The 20629-nt window shown below is 39.7% G+C and overlaps 1 protein-coding gene across 1 annotated transcript in view; it reads left to right on the top strand.

Annotated features, from left to right (window-relative positions):
* Positions 1-10528: 10528 nt before the first annotated feature.
* LOC134220987 (insulin-like growth factor-binding protein complex acid labile subunit) overlaps positions 10529-20629 on the top strand; it is a 145544-nt gene continuing 135443 nt past the window's right edge. The window contains exon 1 of the mRNA XM_062700160.1: positions 10529-11239. The gene's annotated coding sequence lies outside the window, so the exon portion shown is untranslated. The remainder of the gene's footprint in view (positions 11240-20629) is intronic.

Raw genomic sequence — 20629 nt, 5'->3', positions numbered from 1 at the left:
AGCCCGCCTCATGATTGAAAACTCATTGAGATCGAACTAAGAAAAAAAAGTTTAAAAGTAGTTTACATTGAGCGTTGAAAATCTAAAAAGGTAAATTTACACTTATTGGAAGCCATTTGATTGTTTCATTAACATTAAATCGAGAACCGAAGGTGTATCGTGTCTCATGGTATACTCGGTTATTTAAATGTTTGTTAAATAACCGGTTGAAACGACTGTTTCAGTTATTTAGGAAGTTATTTTGGGAATCACTGTTATTGCAACTAATATAAAAACAATTGTGGTAGAGGACTGTCCCGATCTCCATCTCATCACGAAACAAATAAATACAGCACCAATTTTGTCGCCTCTTTTTGTCAACATGCGTCCTTACTGCTGAAAAAATCACAAAAATAAGAAACAAATCAAATTGCTTTCCATTTGTTTTTTTTTGTTATGGGATGAATATCGGAGCCGTGAGATGAATTCCAGGAGCAGTTCTCCTATATTTGGACGATATTCAGGAGACTTAGTCGTTTATTAATTTAGATTCTTTTGCAGAGCTCATCTCGAGAAGTACTTAGAGGTTTGTAAATAATGACCTGCCTCGTTGAGTGCACATTTGATGGCTCATTGAAGGCACACTATCAACGGCGGCGCCAGAATTCTGGTAATTGTGGGGCACAAGCATTTCTGGCGTCATCGGTTCATTTATTATTTGGCGTCAGTAGTAAGAACTAAATGTTTAGCAGTTTTAGGTATAACGAAAATATTCATTGCACTTTATCGTCTACAAATGGAAAAGTCACTAGGATTTTTTTCAAAAACTTTCAATTCCTGTGTAATAATGAATAGACTCTAATTGCGACAATTTAAGGGATTTTCTAGCAAGAAATTCCAGAGTCAAAACTAAGATAAATCCAGAGATTCCTTTGAAAATTTAAAGAAGGAAAATTAAAAAAAAATACAAATTTCTTCGTTGATTCCATTACGAGTTCTTTTAGGAATTTCTTCAGAAATTCTTTTAGAAATTCCTTTGGAAACACCTTTAGGAATTCCTTTGAAATTCCATTAAAAATTTCTACAGAAATACCCTTCGGATATTCCTTTACGAATCGTTGAAATTGTTTTAGGAATGCCTTTGAAAATTAATTTAGGAGGAGTCCTACAAAAATTTTATTAGGAATCTTTACGAAAATTTATTTAGAATTTCTTCGGGATATGTTTTAGGAAACCTTTTAGAACTTCTTCTGAGAACTTCTCCAGAAGTTAAATCCAGATATAAATTAGAAAACTACTCTAGGAATTCTTTTGACATTCGTCCAGAGATTCCTTCAAAAAATTCTATAGAAATTCAATTTCCCCGGAAATTCCTTAAGAACTTCCTCCAAGAAATCCTGCGAGAATCATTTTTGAAATTCTTTTTTTTTTAAATGATTTTTTTTTCTAAAATTCCTGCAGGAATTATTTCAGAAATTTTGTTGGAAGATTTTTTTTTCAGGACAAAGGAAATACTAAAGGAATTTTCCGAAGAGTTTCTAGCGGAATTTTCAAAGGAATTTCTAGACGAAATTTTGGAAAGAACTTTTAAAGTTATTTCCGAATAATTCCTTAAAAAACGAAAAAACTCCCGACGGTCTCAAGGTATATCTAATTGAACTTCCGAAGGAATGTTCGAAGGGATTCTTAAAAAATCGAAAGAATTCCTGAATGAAGTCCTAAAGGGATCTCTGGAAGAAATTCTTTATAAAATTCCTGAAATAATTGCTGAAACAATTTCTTAAAAATGTTCGAAAGAATTCCTAAACCGCAAAAATACCTAAATCAATAAAAAAAATTACGGGGGAATTCTCCTAAGAGAATTCTAGGAAATTTCCCTGACATAATTTCCGTAGGTTGTTCCAATTCCGAGCAAATTTTCAAAGTTTCCGAAGAAATTCTTAGAAAAAAACGTTGGGAAAATTTCGAAGGAATCTCTTGAGGAATTTTCTAAGGGATTTTCGAAGAAATCTCGGAAGTCGAGAGAATGGAATTTGTGTGTGTATTGCTAAAGGAATTTTCTGAAGGAAATTCAGGAGGATTTCTAAAAGAATTCTTACACAAATTTTCAAAGAAATATATTTGAAGAAATCGATTTGATGTTTTATATATTTGTATATTTTTGGATATTTTGATATTTTTGGATTTTTTGCCTTTCTCGTATACTAAGTATACGTAAAGGCTATATGTTCGCTCCAAAAATGAACTTTTTGTAGGAGGCCCGGAGACCCATAGTGTTATATACCAATCAACTCAGCTTGACGAATCGAGGTGATGTCTGTGTGTGCGTGCGCGCGCGTGTGTGTGTGTGTGTGTGTGTGTGTGTGTGTGTGTGTGTGTGTGTATGTGTGTGTGTGTGCGCACCAAAAGAGCAAAAAGTTTAGCTCACTTTTTTGCACTTACCCTCAACCAATTTACTCGCAACAGGCCCTGCACTTACCCTAAACGGATTCCCTCACAACAGGCTGCATTCGACGCAGTATCCTGCCCCATTGTTTCCTATTGAAAATTGGACGTATCGGACTATGGGCTTGGTAGTTATGGCCAAAATACTTTTTCTCATAAAAAGAGCGTAAAAAAGTCTAGCTCGTTTTTAATGCACTTACCCTAAACGGATTCCCTCACAACAAGCTGCATTCGACGCAGTATACTGCCCCATTGTTTCCTATTGAAAATTGGACGTATCGGACTATGGGCTTGGTAGTTATGGCCAAAATACTTTTTCTCATAAAAAGAGCGTAAAAAAGTCTAGCTCGTTTTTAATGCACTTACCCTAAACGGATTCCCTCACAACAAGCTGCATTCGACACAGTATACTGCCCCATTGTTTCCTATTGAAAATTGGCCGGATCGGACTATGGGCTTGGAGGTTATGGCCAAAATACTTTTTCTCATAAAAAACGCGTAAAAAAGTCTAGCTCACTTTTAATTCACTTACCCTAAACGGATTCCCTCACAACAGGCTGCATTCGACGCAGTATCCTGCCCCATTGTTTCCTATTGAAAATTGGACGTTTCGGACTATGGGCTTGGTAGTTATGGTCAAAATACTTTTTCTCATAAAAAGAGCGTAAAAAAGTCTAGCTCATGTTTAATGCACTTACCCTAAACGGATTCCCTCACAACAAGCTGCATTCGACGCAGTATCCTGCCTCATTGTTTCCTATTAAAATTTGGACGGATCGGACAATGGGCTTGGTAGTTATGGCCAAAATACTTTTTCTCAGAAAAAACGCGTAAAAAAGTCTAGCTCATTTTTCATGCACTTACCCTAAACGGATTCCCTCACAACAGGCTGCATTCGACGCAGTATCCTGCCCCATTGTTTCCTATTGAAAATTGGACGTATCGGACTATGGGCTTGGTAGTTATGGTCAAAATACTTTTTCTCATAAAAAGAGCGTAAAAAAGTCTAGCTCATGTTTAATGCACTTACCCTAAACGGATTCCCTCACAACAAGCTGCATTCGACGCAGTATCCTGCCTCATTGTTTCCTATTAAAATTTGGACGGATCGGACAATGGGCTTGGTAGTTATGGCCAAAATACTTTTTCTCAGAAAAAAGTGCGTAAAAAATTCTAGCTCACTTTTAATACTTTTACCCTGAACCGATTTCCTCGCAACAGGTTGCATTCGACGCAGAATCTTGTCTCATTATTTCCTATTGTAAATTGGCCCGATCGGACTATGGGCTCAGAAGTAATGCCCGAAATAGTATTTTTTTTACCGCACGAGAAAGGCATCATCACCGCTAGGTGGATTAATCTGGGTTTTTTTGCATGAAGTCTCAATTCCAGCTTCAAAACAGGGCTTTGTTTTATTACTGTTCGGATTTACGCAGGAATTTCCGAATGAATTCCTGTAGAAATCTATAAGTCTATATAGAAATGCCAGTGATATTGTGTAAAAATCCAATTCAATTTTTTTTCGCGTGTTCCTTTAATAGTTTTTTTATAAATTCCTTCAGAAATTAGTTGAGAAAATATTTTCGGAAATCTATTCAGGTTGTTCTTCGGAAATTCCTTCAAGAATTCATTCGAAAATTCTGTAATACATTTGGTAAGCTCTTCCAAAATTTCTCCGTGGATTTCCAGGAAAATTTCTTTTGAGAATATTTAATAAAATCCCATCCCCGTAATTTATTTGCATATTCCTCCAGAAATTCTTTCGTAAAACCTCCCGAAAGGCCTGTATAAATATATCCTGAAATTCCTTTATAAAACAAGGTAGTACTCCTTCCAAAACTCTTGTAGGAATTATTCAATTCTTCCGGAAAATTATTGAAGAATGAAACAGGAAATCCTAAAGGGATTTTCGCATGAGTTTCTAGTGGAAATTCAAAATGGTTTTCTAAGAAATTTTCATAAGAAATTTCTAAAAATTAAAGGTTTTTCTGAAAGAATGTTCAAAAGAATTTCCAAAGGAATCTTCCAATTTTTTTCGGAGTTACAATTTATTATTATTTCTTAATTTTCTCGAAAATTCCTTCAGAAAATCCTTCGGAATTTCTTCTAGGAATTCTAGGAATTTCTTTGGAAAATTATTTTGAAATTCCTATGGAAAACCTTTCAGAAATTTCTTCAAAAATAACACGAAATTCTTTAAGAAGAATTCTTTTTATGAATTTCTTTATGAATCTCTTTGAAAACTGTCTTAGTAATTCCTGCAGAAATTGAGTTAGGAACTCCTTGAAATTTGTTTTTTAAGGAATTGCATTAGCAATTATTTCACAATGTTGTTAAACAAATTCTTCCAGTAATTCCTCAAGAAATCCCTTCCGAAACTCTAGAGAAATCCTGGAATTCCTTTTGAATTTTCATTTGGCACAAATCTCCCAAATTGAGGTGAACGTGCCCCTGGAGTTGACGTTCTGATACCTGATAGAAAATTGCTTCAAGAGCTCCTTCGAAAATTTCATCTGGAAATTACTTTGATATTTCCGTTAGAAACCCTTCCAAAAATTCCTCTAGGATTTCTTATTTAATTTTTTAATAAATTTTTTGAAAAAAAATCTTTCAACAAAATTTCCGGAATAATTCCTGCAAGAATTTTGAATGGTTTTACTAAAAGGAAAACCCGCATAGCTCTGGACTATTAATGTGCTCTTTCCCATATAATTCACAACAATTCGAGACATCACCCGTGCAATAATACATATCGTCCATCGCAACCATACGTCAACACTACTCCGAATTGTTCAAACAATAAGGTAAATGTTATTTGACCATTTTACAATATATGGAAAGGGCGGTTAAGTTATGTTACAATAAAAAATCGTTCATTTTCTCGAACAAAATTTTCCACATACACTACAACAGAAGGTTGGCATATAATCCACTCTCGTGGGTTCAAACAATAAGCCTTATTTTGAAGTTAATATCAAACCATATTGAGAGAATTTGTACAACAGTACCCCTTGCGTTTAATTTTTGCTTTGGATTCTTTTTGCAATTTCTTTCGTTGTGTAATAATTAATACTTACGTTTGTATAACATATGTATGTTTTATTCTTATAATTATTTCTTGAGGTTTCATAAAAACAGAGCAAATTCTGGATTAAATATTACGCGCTCTGATTCTGGAATTCTTGGTTTCTGTAAGTAATGTTTTTGGAATCGAATGTTTTTGGAATAGTTTGCTCCCAGAAGATAAATTTACAACAGAACCTACCACGAATCGATCGCCGCTCGCGAATTCCTCCCTCACTTGAGAAAAGCTGCAACAATAACCGATAAAACGATAAACACCAGAACGCCGACCACGGCTTTACTGGAATCGGCCTCCAGCAGATCCTATATCGTCTGCATCAAGTTGCCTCCCTTGGCAGATGGAGCAGTGACTGCGCGGTAGCGCCGGCATTCGGACTAGCGCACAATGTCGATCCGGAATGATGGTGATAATCGGAACTGTTGAGGATTAACTCACCTCGCCGGTTCACCGGATGAGACCCGAACGGGATCCTGTGCGAGGTCAATTGATGGTGCAAAAGCGGGGAAAATACGCCGTGAATTTCGTTGCCATTGCACCGGATTCGCATGGGACACACTTTGAATATTTAGGTAAGGCAAGCCGTAGATCAGATTTTGGATGGTGTGTCTTGTGTCAGGACCGCGATAAACCTCGCTAAACTCTTGATCCGTCGCCTTCGCCATTTGTAGTACGTACTCAATCGGGTCGGAGAACGGATTGTTCCGACCAGTTTGCCACTCGATAGTTAGTGGAGTCCAAGCACCTGGCGCCGGCGCTCCCGTCGTTAGATGCGTACGGCATCTACCTGTACGGCAGTCGTCGCACCGCTCACATTACCATTCGTCGAAATCGTCGCCGTGGCCGAAGGATGCTGTGGAAAACTGCTGCCACTGTTGCCGCTACCACCCAGCGGTTCGACGTACACTCGTGGTGCCTTGATGGTGTTCGGTGTGGCTGCTAAGGTGGCGAAGACGAAATCATCAGAAAGTCATCCATTCCCCGCGATTCCGGCCTGGATGGATTCAAGTTTCGGTGGTTTCGGTGGCAGTGGGGCTGTGGTGAATTTTATAGAAGGTGAGAATGGACCATTTGCGATTTCGTTCACCGCTTGTATCAGAAGTCTGTAGGGACTTTCCAGATGTAATTCTTTGATAAACATCTCATTTCGATTTTTGCTACCGTCACATCTACCGGATTACTCCAACTCCTACCGAATTGATTTTAAAGCAATTATCTAGAAAATAGGAGAGATGTGAAGGCAAGGTTTATTTAAAAGTTCCACTTACCCCAAACTATTTTACCATAAGAATAACTCTAGTCGTTAACGAGTTTGAATATGGGATACCATTGGTAAGGACGATCCGGATCCATTTTACGGTTGATGCTTTGCTTGAACTCTTCTGAAGAAATTTTGTTAAATTTTGTTAAAAGCCGCTTAAATTTGATATTTCACTAGTTATACTTACATTTGTTTTTGATTTGTTTATCTATCTATTGATTTGTTCAAAAACTTTGAAATAAATAAATTTAAAACGGTGGCGGCGGGTGGTGGTATAGAACTAGAGATGAAAATTTTCAGATGCCTTCTGATGTCAACATTACTGATAGATAATAAATCTCGGGTACTTATTCAAAAGGACGTATGTGATTTTGTAAACAAAGATTCAAACGTCGATTTGTACAATCTGATAGCACTCCCACGCAAACCAACAGCACCAACAGGTAGCCGAAGGCTTCCCCTACCTTTCTGTGGTGATGGTTTGCGTGGGAGTGCTATCAGATTGTACAAATCGACGTTTGAATCTTTGTTTACAAAATCACATACGTCCTTTTGAATAAGTACCCGAGAAATAACGATGACCAGACAGTATTTTGAATTGTTACTTTCTGCCTCATTGTAGTAGTAATATTTACTATGGTTGACAAAAGACAAACGCATGGAGTGCGAATATAAAATGGTGTTTAGATTAAATATAACAATATGTGTTAACTTAAGCTTACTGTTTGCACCATATCCATGATGGTTTTTTACTATGCGGGAAAGAAATTCCGGTGGTCTGAAGTGGGAAAAATTTCTGTTGAATTTTCAGAAAAAAATTTCAAAGGAAATCCTGGAGAAATTTCAGGATGAATTCTCGAAGAAATTTCCAAAGGAAAACCGGAACAATTTTCGAATAGATTTTCCAAAGAAATTTGTATCATTGTGCCCCAGCTTAACTCCGCCTATGCGTACTTCATATCCACTACAAATACATAACGCAAAAATCGCCAAATTTCAACTGCTAGAAAAAGTAAATTAAGACTCTAAGATCGTCAAAATATGTTAACAGGAAATATGTTTTGGTTTTCTAATTTGATAATTTAATATTTATTAAAAATGGAGATGGGATGGATGATTGTTTGTACCATAAAAATGATCTATTTTCATAATCAGTATGTTCAACTTTAATGACCTAATCAACCTGATCTATAGATTTTCTTTGCCAACGTGCACTACTGTACCTAGAGCGTGATCATCATTTCAAGTTTTATTAAAATAAATTAGAGGGCATTTTAAATTACAGAAAACATCGAATAGGGTAAATCTGGGTAAGATGCCGCGGCGGTATAGATGCCGCACTTCAGAGAACTGGTAGAATATACTTGATGTATTGGCGCAAATGTATGTGAAAGTGTGTCTTTTGTAGCAAAAAAAACCCATATTAATCCACCTAGCGTTGGTGGTGCCTTTCTCGCATTTAGTTAAGACACCAACCTTATATGGGGTTTATATGGTCCGATGTACCATTTTCTTCATAACTTTTAAACGCAATGACCGATCGTTATAAAATTCAATAGTGATCAACAAGGCTTTGTCCCCTGTCGAATGAAACTTGTTGCGAGAAAATCGGTTAAGGATTACTGTACGAAAAGTTGTCTAATGTTTTTTATAGCTTTTGTGCACACACATACACACATACATACACACGGACAGACAGACATGTGCTCAGCTCGTCGAGCTGAGTCGATTGGTATATAATACTATGGGTCTCAGAGGCTTTTATAAAAAGTTCGTTTTTGGAGTGAAATGATAGCCTTTCGGTACAACTTAGTTGTACGAGAAAGGCAAAAAACGTAAGTAACTTTAACTGCTCATTCTTAGCATCCGAAAAAGAAATATGACTGTTACACACTATTATTTATGCCGCGGAGGCCGTATAATTTCTAATGCTATTTCTAATAAAGATTTTTCGTACGGTTTTGCGAAAAAAATTACGAACCCACATGTTTATTTCATTATTTGGATCCTCTAAAACGTATGTAGGTTATGTTTTGAGTAAAAATTATAGTGATGTGGCATATATCCCTTACAATCGGTATAGATGCCGCAAATAAATCCGGGTGATATGCCGCACCTACTTACTATCAGCACTTTAATGAGATATTATTTTTAAGTGAAAAAATCATGTGAAATACAAGGACCAAGATATTGCAATAATGAGAAACAGATAAATTTGCGCCCTATCCTTCGTTTTCGATTGATATTAATATGGGACATGGGTACATAATATGAAATAAAAAATCAGATACACTACGAAAGAAAACCAGGAATGAAAAAACATTGCTTCGAAGAATATAAGGCCATTTTAAAATGTTAGACAAGTTGAAAAAGGTCGTGAATATCGAAAAAGGAAATATGTGCAATTTTTGACGATTTGTGTAATTGATTGTGGGAGAAAACTATAAAATAAAAGCCTATTAATGATTAATATCCTTGACTGTGTATTGTTGCACAGTAGAAATGAGGAATTGTTCACGCGATAAATCTGTTTGTTTTTGGGTTGAAATACAAATATAAATCATTATGCATTGCTGAAAAATATCGTTTATCGTAAAAAAAAATCTAATTTCATTTCTCCAATATTTCCCCCTAAAGTGTGGCATCTCACCCTGTTTTTTACTTTTTTGTAATGTAAATAGTACAGCCGTTTTTTGTTTGTTTCGCAAACGACTTCTACACTATGTCGAGTCAAGTACAAGACACTGAAGACGGCCTTACTGTTGAGGTCGAAATACGTATCTGTCAAGATACAATTAAGTGGTGGAATTCAATGGGATGGTATAAACTCGTCTTAGGACAAGGGAAAAAGGGAAAAAAAGGCAAGTACACTATGTAGTTGGATCGCTAAACTATCAAAAACAATAATTATAAATATAATAAATAAATAGAAAATTTAACTGTTTGTTTTCAAGAAATGTCGATTTTTAAAAAGGTCTGGCATCTCACCCGGATTTAGGCATCTCACCCTACAAACAAAAAGGCTTTTACATAATGCTAGGTATGTAATTTTAATAATCTTCTGCTAATTATCGAAGAAGGAGAAAGAGTTGTATGCATTGCATTACATCCTTGCATGCACCATAATGTAGCATCCTACCACGAATGTTGCAGCATTATTAGAAAGGATACGCAACAAATTTAAAACTGCTCGAATCTAGCCGTGATGCACGGATATTCCCTTTTTCATACTGAAATATTTCACCAGCAAGCGCGATGCCTTTATAAACACCACCCAACTCGTGTCCTTTCCATTGCAATCTTGTTTTTGAGCGATGAGAGAACATTCTTCCACCTCTTCGTGCCAGGACAATAATGCTCTGCTCTCTTCATCGGCACTGGCAAAAACTTGACGAAACTTCGGTGTCCTTCTCACCATAGTGAGGCGCACCTCACTCATAGATTCACATGAAAATGCCTACGAAAGCGGAGCGTTTTCGCCCGATTTTCCGCTCTCCTGTGTATGCTTCTATGCTGAGGAGGAAAATTTCATACACCCTCTTGTTACGAACCATGCGAGAAGAAGGAAGAAGCATATCATAGGGGTGAGAGAGCGATCCCGGAACAAACCGAATGCGGAGAGCGGGCATTGCGTGTGCTGTGTGCATGTCTCACGTGTGTGTAGGATTCGACCGGGGGAAAGTAGGGAAAAGGATTCCAGAAATTTATGCTGCCGTGTGCCCGCGCGAGAGCGGAGAGATTAGTCGGAGCTGGATGTTTCATAACATTGGGTCGTCGTCGTGTTCTCCGGTCCTGTCCTGTCCTGTCGAGTGAGCTGCTACGAGCGAGGTGCTGCACTTTTTCTGGCTTATTGATGTAGTGAAGTGATTGACAAACCCAAGGGGTGGCAGGACCCCAATTCGAAGAAGGAAATTGATTTCGGTGCGTGTGCTGTGAAGTGTTGCGGCGTCGAAAGGAAAACCCATCACCGAATTTGCGGTCAAAGCCGATGAAAGCCGTGTGAATTGGAGTGCGCTCTGGGGATGTTTCCTTTCCTATAATTTATTTTTTCCTAGTTCGAAGCCGTTTAACCCGAAGCTAATTGAAAGGTGACAGTCGCGCGATTCTGTGGTTTTTGTGGCATCGGCGAAGTGAGAGATTAAACGGAGAAGTCGGAAGAATATTCTTGTGCGGTTTTATTTGCGGTTTCGTCCGGGTCAGAAAGTTAATTTTTGTGCTAACCTGCAAGCAATGAAAATTCCGAACGTGCGCAAGGGCGTGATTCGTTTGTGAAGCCTGTCTAAGCCATGCCAATTTAGGTCCCATCACGGTCCTTCGTTCTGGAGAAAGGATTCCGTTAGCGGAAAGCTTGGCTGTGCTGTGCATATTTAGGAAGGAGGACGAAAAGGAGGCAGGCCAACCGAGGGAGGCTCCTGCCCTCATTCAGCGGCCGTTTCGAACGGCACAACAAAAAGCGTACCAAGCAAACACAGGTTCGTAGTTATTACATTCTTTAAATACTTCTCATGCTTTTCTTCCATTTCTCCATTAAGTCATGAATTATTTATAACGCAACGTTACGATTCTTCCACTCGGCATATTATTTCCGAGAGTTTTTTTTCCTGGCAGACATCATTGTCCTGTGGTTCGGGCCATTTTCTTGATGGATCGTGTACCTTGTGGCGTGGGTGGGGACCACTTGAAGGTGTCAGCAATACGGCGGCGGACAGGGCACTTGATAGCGGGTGGAGTTGGGAACAGCAGCGGGGGCACATTACATTGCGTAGGGATCAGTTTCTGACATTGTAGTATTTATTTAGGTCCAAGCGGAAGGCGGTTTTGCATCGACGTGGCTATGCGGGGAGGAATCTTTGCGGTGATGGAATAAGGCGAATTGCGAATCGAAAACGGCCGCTTTCAAAGTAGTTGAGTGGCATGGAATGGCACAGTTTCTTGGGAAAATCATGGAACAATTATTGATTTATTTATGCTGAAATGCTTTTGCTTGAAAATTATAAGAAAGTTGGTTTGAGATTTCTTATGCTTTCTTTAAAGCAATTCCATTGATTGGTTAAAGGGGTTGGAAACTTACAAAGCCACAACAAAAGTGTTGCGGTGGTATTTTCTTTTATTAGTTATATGCTCACCAACCTTGCTATGGTGATACACATAAACTATTGCAAAAGGGATTGTAGGTAATAAGCAATTTAAGACACATTGTTGAGATATAATTTCTCTTAATCTCCTCAGAAAACTGTTTTGCCTTTCTCGTATACTAAGTATACAAAAAGGCTATAGGACCACTCGAAAACCGAAGTTTTGATAGAAGGTATTAGGTATATACCAATCGACTCAGTGAATTGAGTGAATTGAGGGAATATCTGAGTTTAGTTTTAGGGAGTTAAGAGAAGTAACCAAAATAATTAAAAGATTTAGAGTTTGTGCCAAAGTTTATTTTAAATCTAGAACAACATTTGATTTATTCCTCCTGATTCTTCGTCTACATATATAGCTATACATATATGTAGACGAGGAATCAGGAGGAATAAATTTTGGTTGTTGTGCCCTTTTCAAACGTTGGTCTAGAAATTACCATGCAGATGGGTGATAAGAGTAACAACGGGGGCAAAAAAAATCGAAACCCAAGTAAAATTCTACATCTTAGTTTGGTGGGAACTGCGATGAATATTTTTTCGAATAGTACCTAACTCTGAAGCACAAAGCTGCCAGTGGAGATATAGAGATATACTGTCGCTAACCGCAAGTCAGACTTATCTGTATATGGCGCCCATATACAGATAAGTCTGACTTGCGGTTAGCGGCAGTATAGATGGTTTACTGTTAATCTTTTTCACCAAACATATGACCCATGTTGCATATGTATTAGATTGCTAATGGCGCTATAAATCTTGTATGTTCAAGGCGTTGGTTTATGTGACAGATGCCCTTGTTTTTCAACACAGTAGCCCAATTTTTATACTTGAGAACAGGCAAATCAAAACAATAAATTCCACAGGTAACGATCAAACTGTTTATGCGAAATCTGGGTTACTATGGTTGAATCATGTTTATCACTGTAGCTGTATGGGACAAAAGCGCCTCTAGCGTTCTAATACTTCTGCTTCGACTGATGATTCTGTAAAATAAATAGGGTGGAAATTTCTAAAGAAATAATTTCCCCCGCAATGGCTGTTTCCGTCCAGCAGTTTAACATTTTATGATTGATCTTTTGAAAGAAATATTCATTTCATTATAACTCGCTCATTTCAAAGATTAAGATTAATGAATCAGTACCCAAGGCTCGCACAATTTGTTTGCTCTTAGTCTCAGGTGATTAAGCACGATTATGTAGGGTAAAGGTTCCGATAGCCGTGGTCCTATAGTTGCGGTAGTGTTGTTTTTACACAATCTACGAATTTAACGCAGCAACCCATATAGTCTATCAATTTGTTGATCTGTCACGAAATACAGGAAAAAAGGTTGAGAATTTCAAAATTGGTAAAGTATCACTAAAATACCTTTTCCTTTTCTCTGCTTTGCACCAATAGCTATAGTTGCGAGTCCCATATGAAAACAATGGGATTCGCAACTTCAGGAACACGAATTAAAAAATACTGCAACTATTTGAACACTGCACCAATAATTGGAGGTACCATTTTAGGTAACAATGATGGATGCTGCTGCAATTAGGACCCCTTTTGGATCAAATGAAATGAAGTATAGGCTTGGTGTGAGCCAACAAATAGTGGTGGAACGTGCATAGTTCCTCCACTATTGGGTATTTCACCCTACTGTTTCCGCTGAGCACGGGCCGAAACAATCAATTTCATGCAAATTTTGAGGAAATGGCTGACAAGAGACTCACGCACAGTAGCAAAAAAAAAGCCTGCGGCAAAAGTACAAGACATTTGTAGCCCCAATACTTATGTGACGGACTGTGTTGATTTAACGGTGCGTGAGTTTGGCAGAGTGAAAAGCGGATGCTAAACAGTCACAGTATTGGTCACAGAATCTTTTATTTATTAACCTTGTTATGTGTATCGCATTCCTTTAACATTGCCTTGAAAAAATTGGTTTAACATTGCCTCGAAATTGAAATGTATTACATCCAGTGCTTTTTTTCACACGGGTGGGTTTTCGTCGATTATGACCTCCAGCGTTAATGAAACTGTGAAAAAATTCGCAAAAAATCAAAGAAAATTCAGGTGGTATTGAAAATGCTGTGAAAAATCTGGTGAACCTGGAAATTAAAGAATACCAACTATATGTATTTGAAATATTTTACTAAATTTCTATGCTCAGAGTGATAAACAACAAAACATGGCATTTCTATTGGCTATACAAACTGTAGACGTAGCATTAGGAAGATAAAATAAACTGTTCAGTCAAAATTGTCAAGAATCAATTGTTTTGTCTTGAGTTAGTCCGAATGGATGAATTTCGGATTTTCTTTATTTAAGGCTAACCCTTCTGGATTCCAAATTTAAATCTACCTGCGTTTTCAAGAGGGGCCATCCACAAAGTATGTCACGCTCCTAGGGGGGAGGGGGGTTCCAAACAGCGTGACGACTCATACAAAAACTTTGGAGTTTTAATACAAAAAGTGTGACGAAGGGGGGAAGGGGGGTTGAAAATCGCCAATTTTCGCGTGACGTACTTTATGGATCTTCCCAGAGCACATAACTCAAGACGGAAGCAACGCACAACTCTCATCCTTTTATTTCAGCTTTGCAGCGTCGCAGCATGCGTGAAATTATAAAAACGACAGTTGCTTTCGTATTGAGTGGTGTGCCCTTGAAAAAGCGAGTGAAATTAGTTTTGGATTCCGGGAGGCTTGTCCTTAAGCTCTACTCGTTACCCGCTTTGATCGACTCAAGGTACTAAGAAATGAAATTGAACAGCGGTTAGATGTGCGGCTGTGAAGCAAGACCATGCTGTAGGGGAATATCCATTAATTACGTAACGCAAAAATAGGGTATTTTCGACTGCCCTTCCCCTCTGTGTCATACTTTTTGTATGAATCATCTGAAACTTTTGCGTGACCACCCACACTTCACTGAACGTCAACCACCCCCCCCCCTCTAGGCGTTACGTAATTCGTGAACGTTCCCTATGTCTCATATTGAGAACGATTTGCGGATTGGACGTAGCTTAGTTTGTAAACAAACATTGCAAGGCAAACTCCTGCTAAAGCAAGAGTTTCCTGAGAAAAATACGCACGGTATGTATCCGATTGATTAAACTTTCCTACCCAGTGTCCCGCGAGCGATAATGGCCGCCAGCTTGCATGTGGGCTAGTCTCTGATTTGACGTTTGTGGAGGTCAATTGCATCCACCGTTCCGAGCATTTTTTTGTGGTAAAAGAGGCATGCATCCACTTCATCAGCACCTTATTATTTACCACGTTGGTCAGAATGCTGGGAACGTTGGGTGTAGTTGACCTCCATAAACGTCAAATCAGAGTCTAGGCCACAGGAAAGCAGGCGGCCATTACCGCTCGCGGAAAACTGGATTCTTTTATCTGGTAAGGGAATAAGTTTTGCAGAAAACGCTTGCATTCTACGTATTTCATAAAACAATGTTTGTTTACAAAATAAGTTACGCCCAAATTGCAAATTGGTACCGATAAGATATTTTTTGCATTCCAAAATCTTTCTATTACTTACTTATGGGTCCTGTACAACCCGAGTGGTGACAAGGTCCGACTTAAAAAATCTTCATCCTGTGCGATGTCTAACTATCGCCTTAATTTGCAGCCAAGTTAGATTTTGGTCGACTTCTTTTATTTCTTTATTGAGGCTGCGCCGCCATGAGCCTCTGGGTCTGCCTCTGCCGCGATGTCCAACTGGTGGTCTAGTGCTCGTTCACAGGTTTCGTTTCCGACCTTACGTATAGTGTGGAATTATGTATTGCAGGCATTTGTTGACGAGCACTTGCAGCAGCCGTTGAGTGTTCTCCACTGATACACACCATGTTTCGCTAGCGTATATTTTTAAACTCACAAAGGCAGCCCTTGCTTTCTTGATCTGTGCGCGTATTTCCATCTTGGAAGCTTTCAACATTCTCCACTGATTGCACGGCAGTTGTGAAACTGGGAGGGGTCGCCGTGTTCACATCCAACGATTTGGTTTTGTTAACGTCGATGACTAAACCTGTCGAAGAGGAGCGCTCGGCAAGGTCGTTTAGCTTACTCTGCATATCAGAGCGGAGCGCAACGTTATCAGTCAATTTGAAGACGTTTAACCTTCCTAGTGCATTGGGGTCTATTTCGACTCAAGCCCACCCAAAACAACGCTGAAACTTTGTAACGCAACGAGATAAAAATTTGAATATTCTTGACTTTTTCTAACTTTTGGAAACTAAGATTCCCTAGAACTAGCTAATGGGGTGATTCATCCAAATTGACCTATCTAGTCCCCTGTGCTTCTCAATTTGGCACCTAATTTTCGGGTTTTGTGTTTGAAACATAAAATTGCTTGCAAAAATGTGCTCTGATGATGATGAACAGATTGCCCTCACGTTCCGTGGACACAACACCCTATGAGAAGTGGTTTGGGAAGAAACGAAGGTTTCTCCCCAAACCACTTCTCATAGGATTTGTGCGGCAACCTGTATGTTTTATGGCTGGTGGAAGATGCAAAAGTGAGTAGTGAAGAAGTGCATTTGCAGAACTGTCAGCATACCTGGCACCGACGCTTCGGGCATCGTGACCCGGCGGTGCTGGAACGAATTAGAAAAGAGCAACTTGTTGAAGGATTTGCTATGCAGGATTGCGGATTGAGGGTAGTATGCGAACACTGCCTCCAAGGTAAGCTGTCTAGAGATTCCTTTCCAAAAGCGACGAAGAACAGAGCCAAACGAGTACTAGCTTTGGTGCATACGGATGTATGTGGGCCGGTAGCAAATGTTACTCCTGGGGGCTGCCGGTACCTTATGACCCTAATAGACGATTTTAGTAGATACACGGTAGTTTGTCTACTAAGGCAAAAATCTGATGCTGCAAGGTGCATTAAGCGGTACGTCGCCCATGTGAAAAATCTGTTTGGTAGGGCACCGTGCGTCATACGTTCTGATGGGGGCGGTGAATATGCAAATCAAGAGCTGAAGGAATTTTATGAGCTGGAAGGCATTCAAGCTCAGGTCACGACAGCGTATTCACCGCAGCAAAATGGCGTGGCCGAGCGGAAAAACCGCACCCTCCAGGAGATGGCCACTTGCATGCTGCTGGATGCGGGGTTGCCAAAGAAGTATTGGGGCGAAGCAATCATGACGGCATCATGATATTCAGGAGGAGTCGTCAAATGAACAACAGCCGGCAGGAGCACCGCGAGGGGACGCGCCTACACCCGTGGGGGATCGACAACGATCGATGCGGGAACAGTCCAGTGAATCGGAAGACGAATTCTTCGGATGTGACGACAACAGTATTGAAGCCAGTTGTCCCGACAGAGAGCAGCGGCCGAGACGGAGTACGCGAGGTGTTCTTCCGCGGCGGTTGAATGATTATGAGGTTGATGTTGCTATGGTTGCACAACTCGATCCTACTAGTTATGATGATGCAATGAACAGCCCGGAGCGATCATTGTGGCAAGAAGCCATGAAGGATGAGTACCAATCCTAAATGAACAACAAAACGTGGTCGTTGGTGGAGTTGCCTGCGGGTCGATCGCTTATCGGTTCTAAATGGGTATATAAACGGAAAGAAGATGCAGAAGGCAATGTGTCACGTTTCAAAGCGCTTCTAGTTGCCCAAGGCTTTTCACAGAGATGTGGCATCGATTATGATGCCATTTTTGCACCGGTGGCAACGCATACGACATTAAGGGCACTTCTAACGATTGCCGGACAGAAGCAGATGGCTGTGCGCCATGTTGATGTGAAGTGTGCATACTTGCACGTGTGCATGGAGAGTTAAAAGAAGAGCTATTCATGCAGCAGCCAAAAGGTTTTGTGGTTCGCGGAAGTGAGAAGTTAGTTTGCAAGCTGCATCGCAGCTTGTATGGCCTCAAACAAGCGGCTAAAGTTTGGCATGACACAATACACATGATTCTAACGAACATGGGTTTCGTACAAGCGCAAGCTGACCCTTGTTTGTATACAAAGAGAACGTCGCAAGGAGAAGAGATCTTGTTACTGATATATGTCGACGACATGATTATTGCCAGTACCAAAGAAGTGGATATCAACAAAGTTGAGCAAGAATTGCAGAAGAAGATCAAATTAACGTCGCTTGGAGCGGTGAACCAGTTCTTGGGAATTCGAATAACGAAGAATAGAAACGGATTTTTCGCACTGGATCAGGAAATATTTATCCGGAAGATCGCCAACCAGTTTGGTCTCACCAATGCGAAGGGATCGAAGGTGCCTCTAGATCCCGGTTACTACAAGAGTCGATTAGGCAGTAAGAAGTTACCGGATAATAAAGATTATCACAGTTTGGTTGGAGCACTTTTATATGTGGCAGTGAACACACGCCCTGACGTAGCAGCGAGCGTGTCAATTTTGAGCAGATGCGTCAGTGGCCCAACTGAGGTTGACTGGTTGGAGCTCAAAAGAGAGTCAGGATGAGCATCGAACATAGACCCGCTGAGTGACAGCCTAAAGCGTTACCCCTTGGCTCTCTCCGCTTCTTATGATGATGATGATCGTTATCATTTTGTTTTATTTAAATTCTATCTTATTTATCAATGTAACCAAAAACTGGAAATGCTTTTTTTCAGGCTCACTTTATTTCCCACACCAACTATCTTGTATATGTCATTTGTGGGCAAATTCATCCCTCGTGCGATCATCGGAAAGCCCTCTGGAAGATCCTTAACATCCTTAAAAGTGGCCAATTCTAAAAGTTCATCCCAGAGCTTTGCGATTTTTTCGTAACCATTCATTCTGGCAGATTGTGGGAACAATCAATAGTAAATGTCTTCTGTGACCCCCAAATGCCCCAGAAATGGTTATCCGGAACAATTCGGAACATCCGTAAAAGAAGCCAATTTCAAAAGTTCATCACAGAGCTTCGCGATTTTTTGGTAAGCGTTCATTCTGGCAAATTATGGGTGCAATCAATGGTTAAAGTCTTCTGTGACCCCCAAATGTCCCAGAAACGGTCCTCCGGAAGACTGGAACATTCGTAAAAGCGGCCAATTCTAAAAGTTCATTCCAGAGCTTCGATTCATTCTGGCAAATTGTGGGTGCAATCAATAGTTAATGTCTTCTGTGACCTCCAAATGCCCCAGAAATGGTTCTCCGGAAGATCCGGAACTTACGTTAAAAGGCCAAAATTTCAAAAGTTCACCCCAAAACTTTGCGGTTTTTGGTAAAAATTGTGGGTGCAATCGATAGTTAAAGTCTTCTGTGCCCGCCAAATGTACCAGAAAGATTCGGAACATTCGTATAAGTGACCAATTACAAAAGTTCGTCAAGGAGCTTCGCGACTGTTTCGTTATTATCTATCCTACCGAATTATGGATGCAATCAATAGTGAACATCTTTTGTGATCTCCAAGTGCCACAAAACGGCCCTCTAGAAGATCCGGAACATCCGTAAAATGGTCAATTCCAAAAAAAATATACCAGAGCTTCGTAAAAGAGGCCTATTTCAAAAGTTCATTCCAGAGCTTCGCGATTTTTTCATAAACAATTCTGGCAAATTGTGGATGCAATCAATAGTGAAAGTCTGCTGTGACCTCAAAATCTCCCAGAAATGGTCCTCCGGAACATCCGTGAAAAGTGGCCAGTTTTAAGCTTCATCACAGAGGTTTGCCATTGTTACGTAATAATCTATCCTGGCGAATTATTGATGCAATAAATAATGAAAATCTTCTGTGACCTCCAAATGCCACAAAAATGGTCATCCGGAAGATACGGAACATCCGTGAAAGTGGCCAATTTCAAAAGCTCATCCCAGAGACGATTTTTACGTAACCATCCATTTTGGCGAATTGTGAGTGCAATCCGTAGTGAAAGTCTTCTGTGGTCTACAAATGTCGCAAAACCAATCCTACGGAAGATCTGGAACATCCTTAAAAGTGGAAAATTTCAAAAGTTTAGTTTTCGTAGCCATCCATTCTGGCAAATCAATAGAGAAAGTCTTCTTGAATTCCCTGAGGAACTTCTGGAGGAATTCCCGGAGAAACTTCCGGAAGAACTTTCGAAGGAGTTTCCGGAGCAGCTACCCGAGGAATTACTTGATGAACTTCTGGACGAATTTGCGAAGGAAATTCCGGATGAATTTTCAGATCTGGATCTGGAACATCCTTAAAAGTGGACAATTTCAAAAGTTTAGTTTTCGTAACTATCCATTCTGGCAAATCAATAGAGAAAGTCTTCTTGAATTCCCGGAGTAACTTCTGGTGGAATTCCCGGAGAAACTTCCGGAAGAACTTTCGGAGGAGTTTCCGGAGCAGCTACCCGAGGAATTACTTGATGAACTTCTGGACGAATTTGCGAAGGAAATTCCGGATGAATTTTCAGAAAAACTTCTAGAGGAATACCTTTAGAACCTTTCTAAGGAATTACTTGATGAACTTCCGAAGGGATTACTGGAGAAACTCCAGGACGAACTTCCACAGGAAGTTCTTGAAGAACTTCCAGAGGAGCTTCTGGAGAAGCTTCGGATGAATTCAAGGAGGAACGCCGCCACGCCGCCGTCGCTGGCTAATGATGATCCATTACGCCAACTTTTGAAATTGGCCATTTTTACGGATGTTCCGGATTTTACGAATTATTGATAAGAAAATTATTTCGAGCTATCAGTGGAATGTCTTTACCTGTCATCAGGCGAGTTTGTACAACTCCATTTAATTCCACCACTTGATTGTACCTTTGACAGATATGTATAATCAACCCATATGAATAAAAGCGGAAATTAGCAAAGTTGTGGGATGA

The sequence above is a fragment of the Armigeres subalbatus genome, chromosome 3 (genome assembly GCF_024139115.2).
Source record: "Armigeres subalbatus isolate Guangzhou_Male chromosome 3, GZ_Asu_2, whole genome shotgun sequence".
NCBI lineage: Eukaryota > Metazoa > Arthropoda > Insecta > Diptera > Culicidae > Armigeres > Armigeres subalbatus.
The sequence above is the reverse complement of the archived record's forward strand: the minus strand, read 5'-3'. Positions and strand labels throughout refer to the sequence as shown.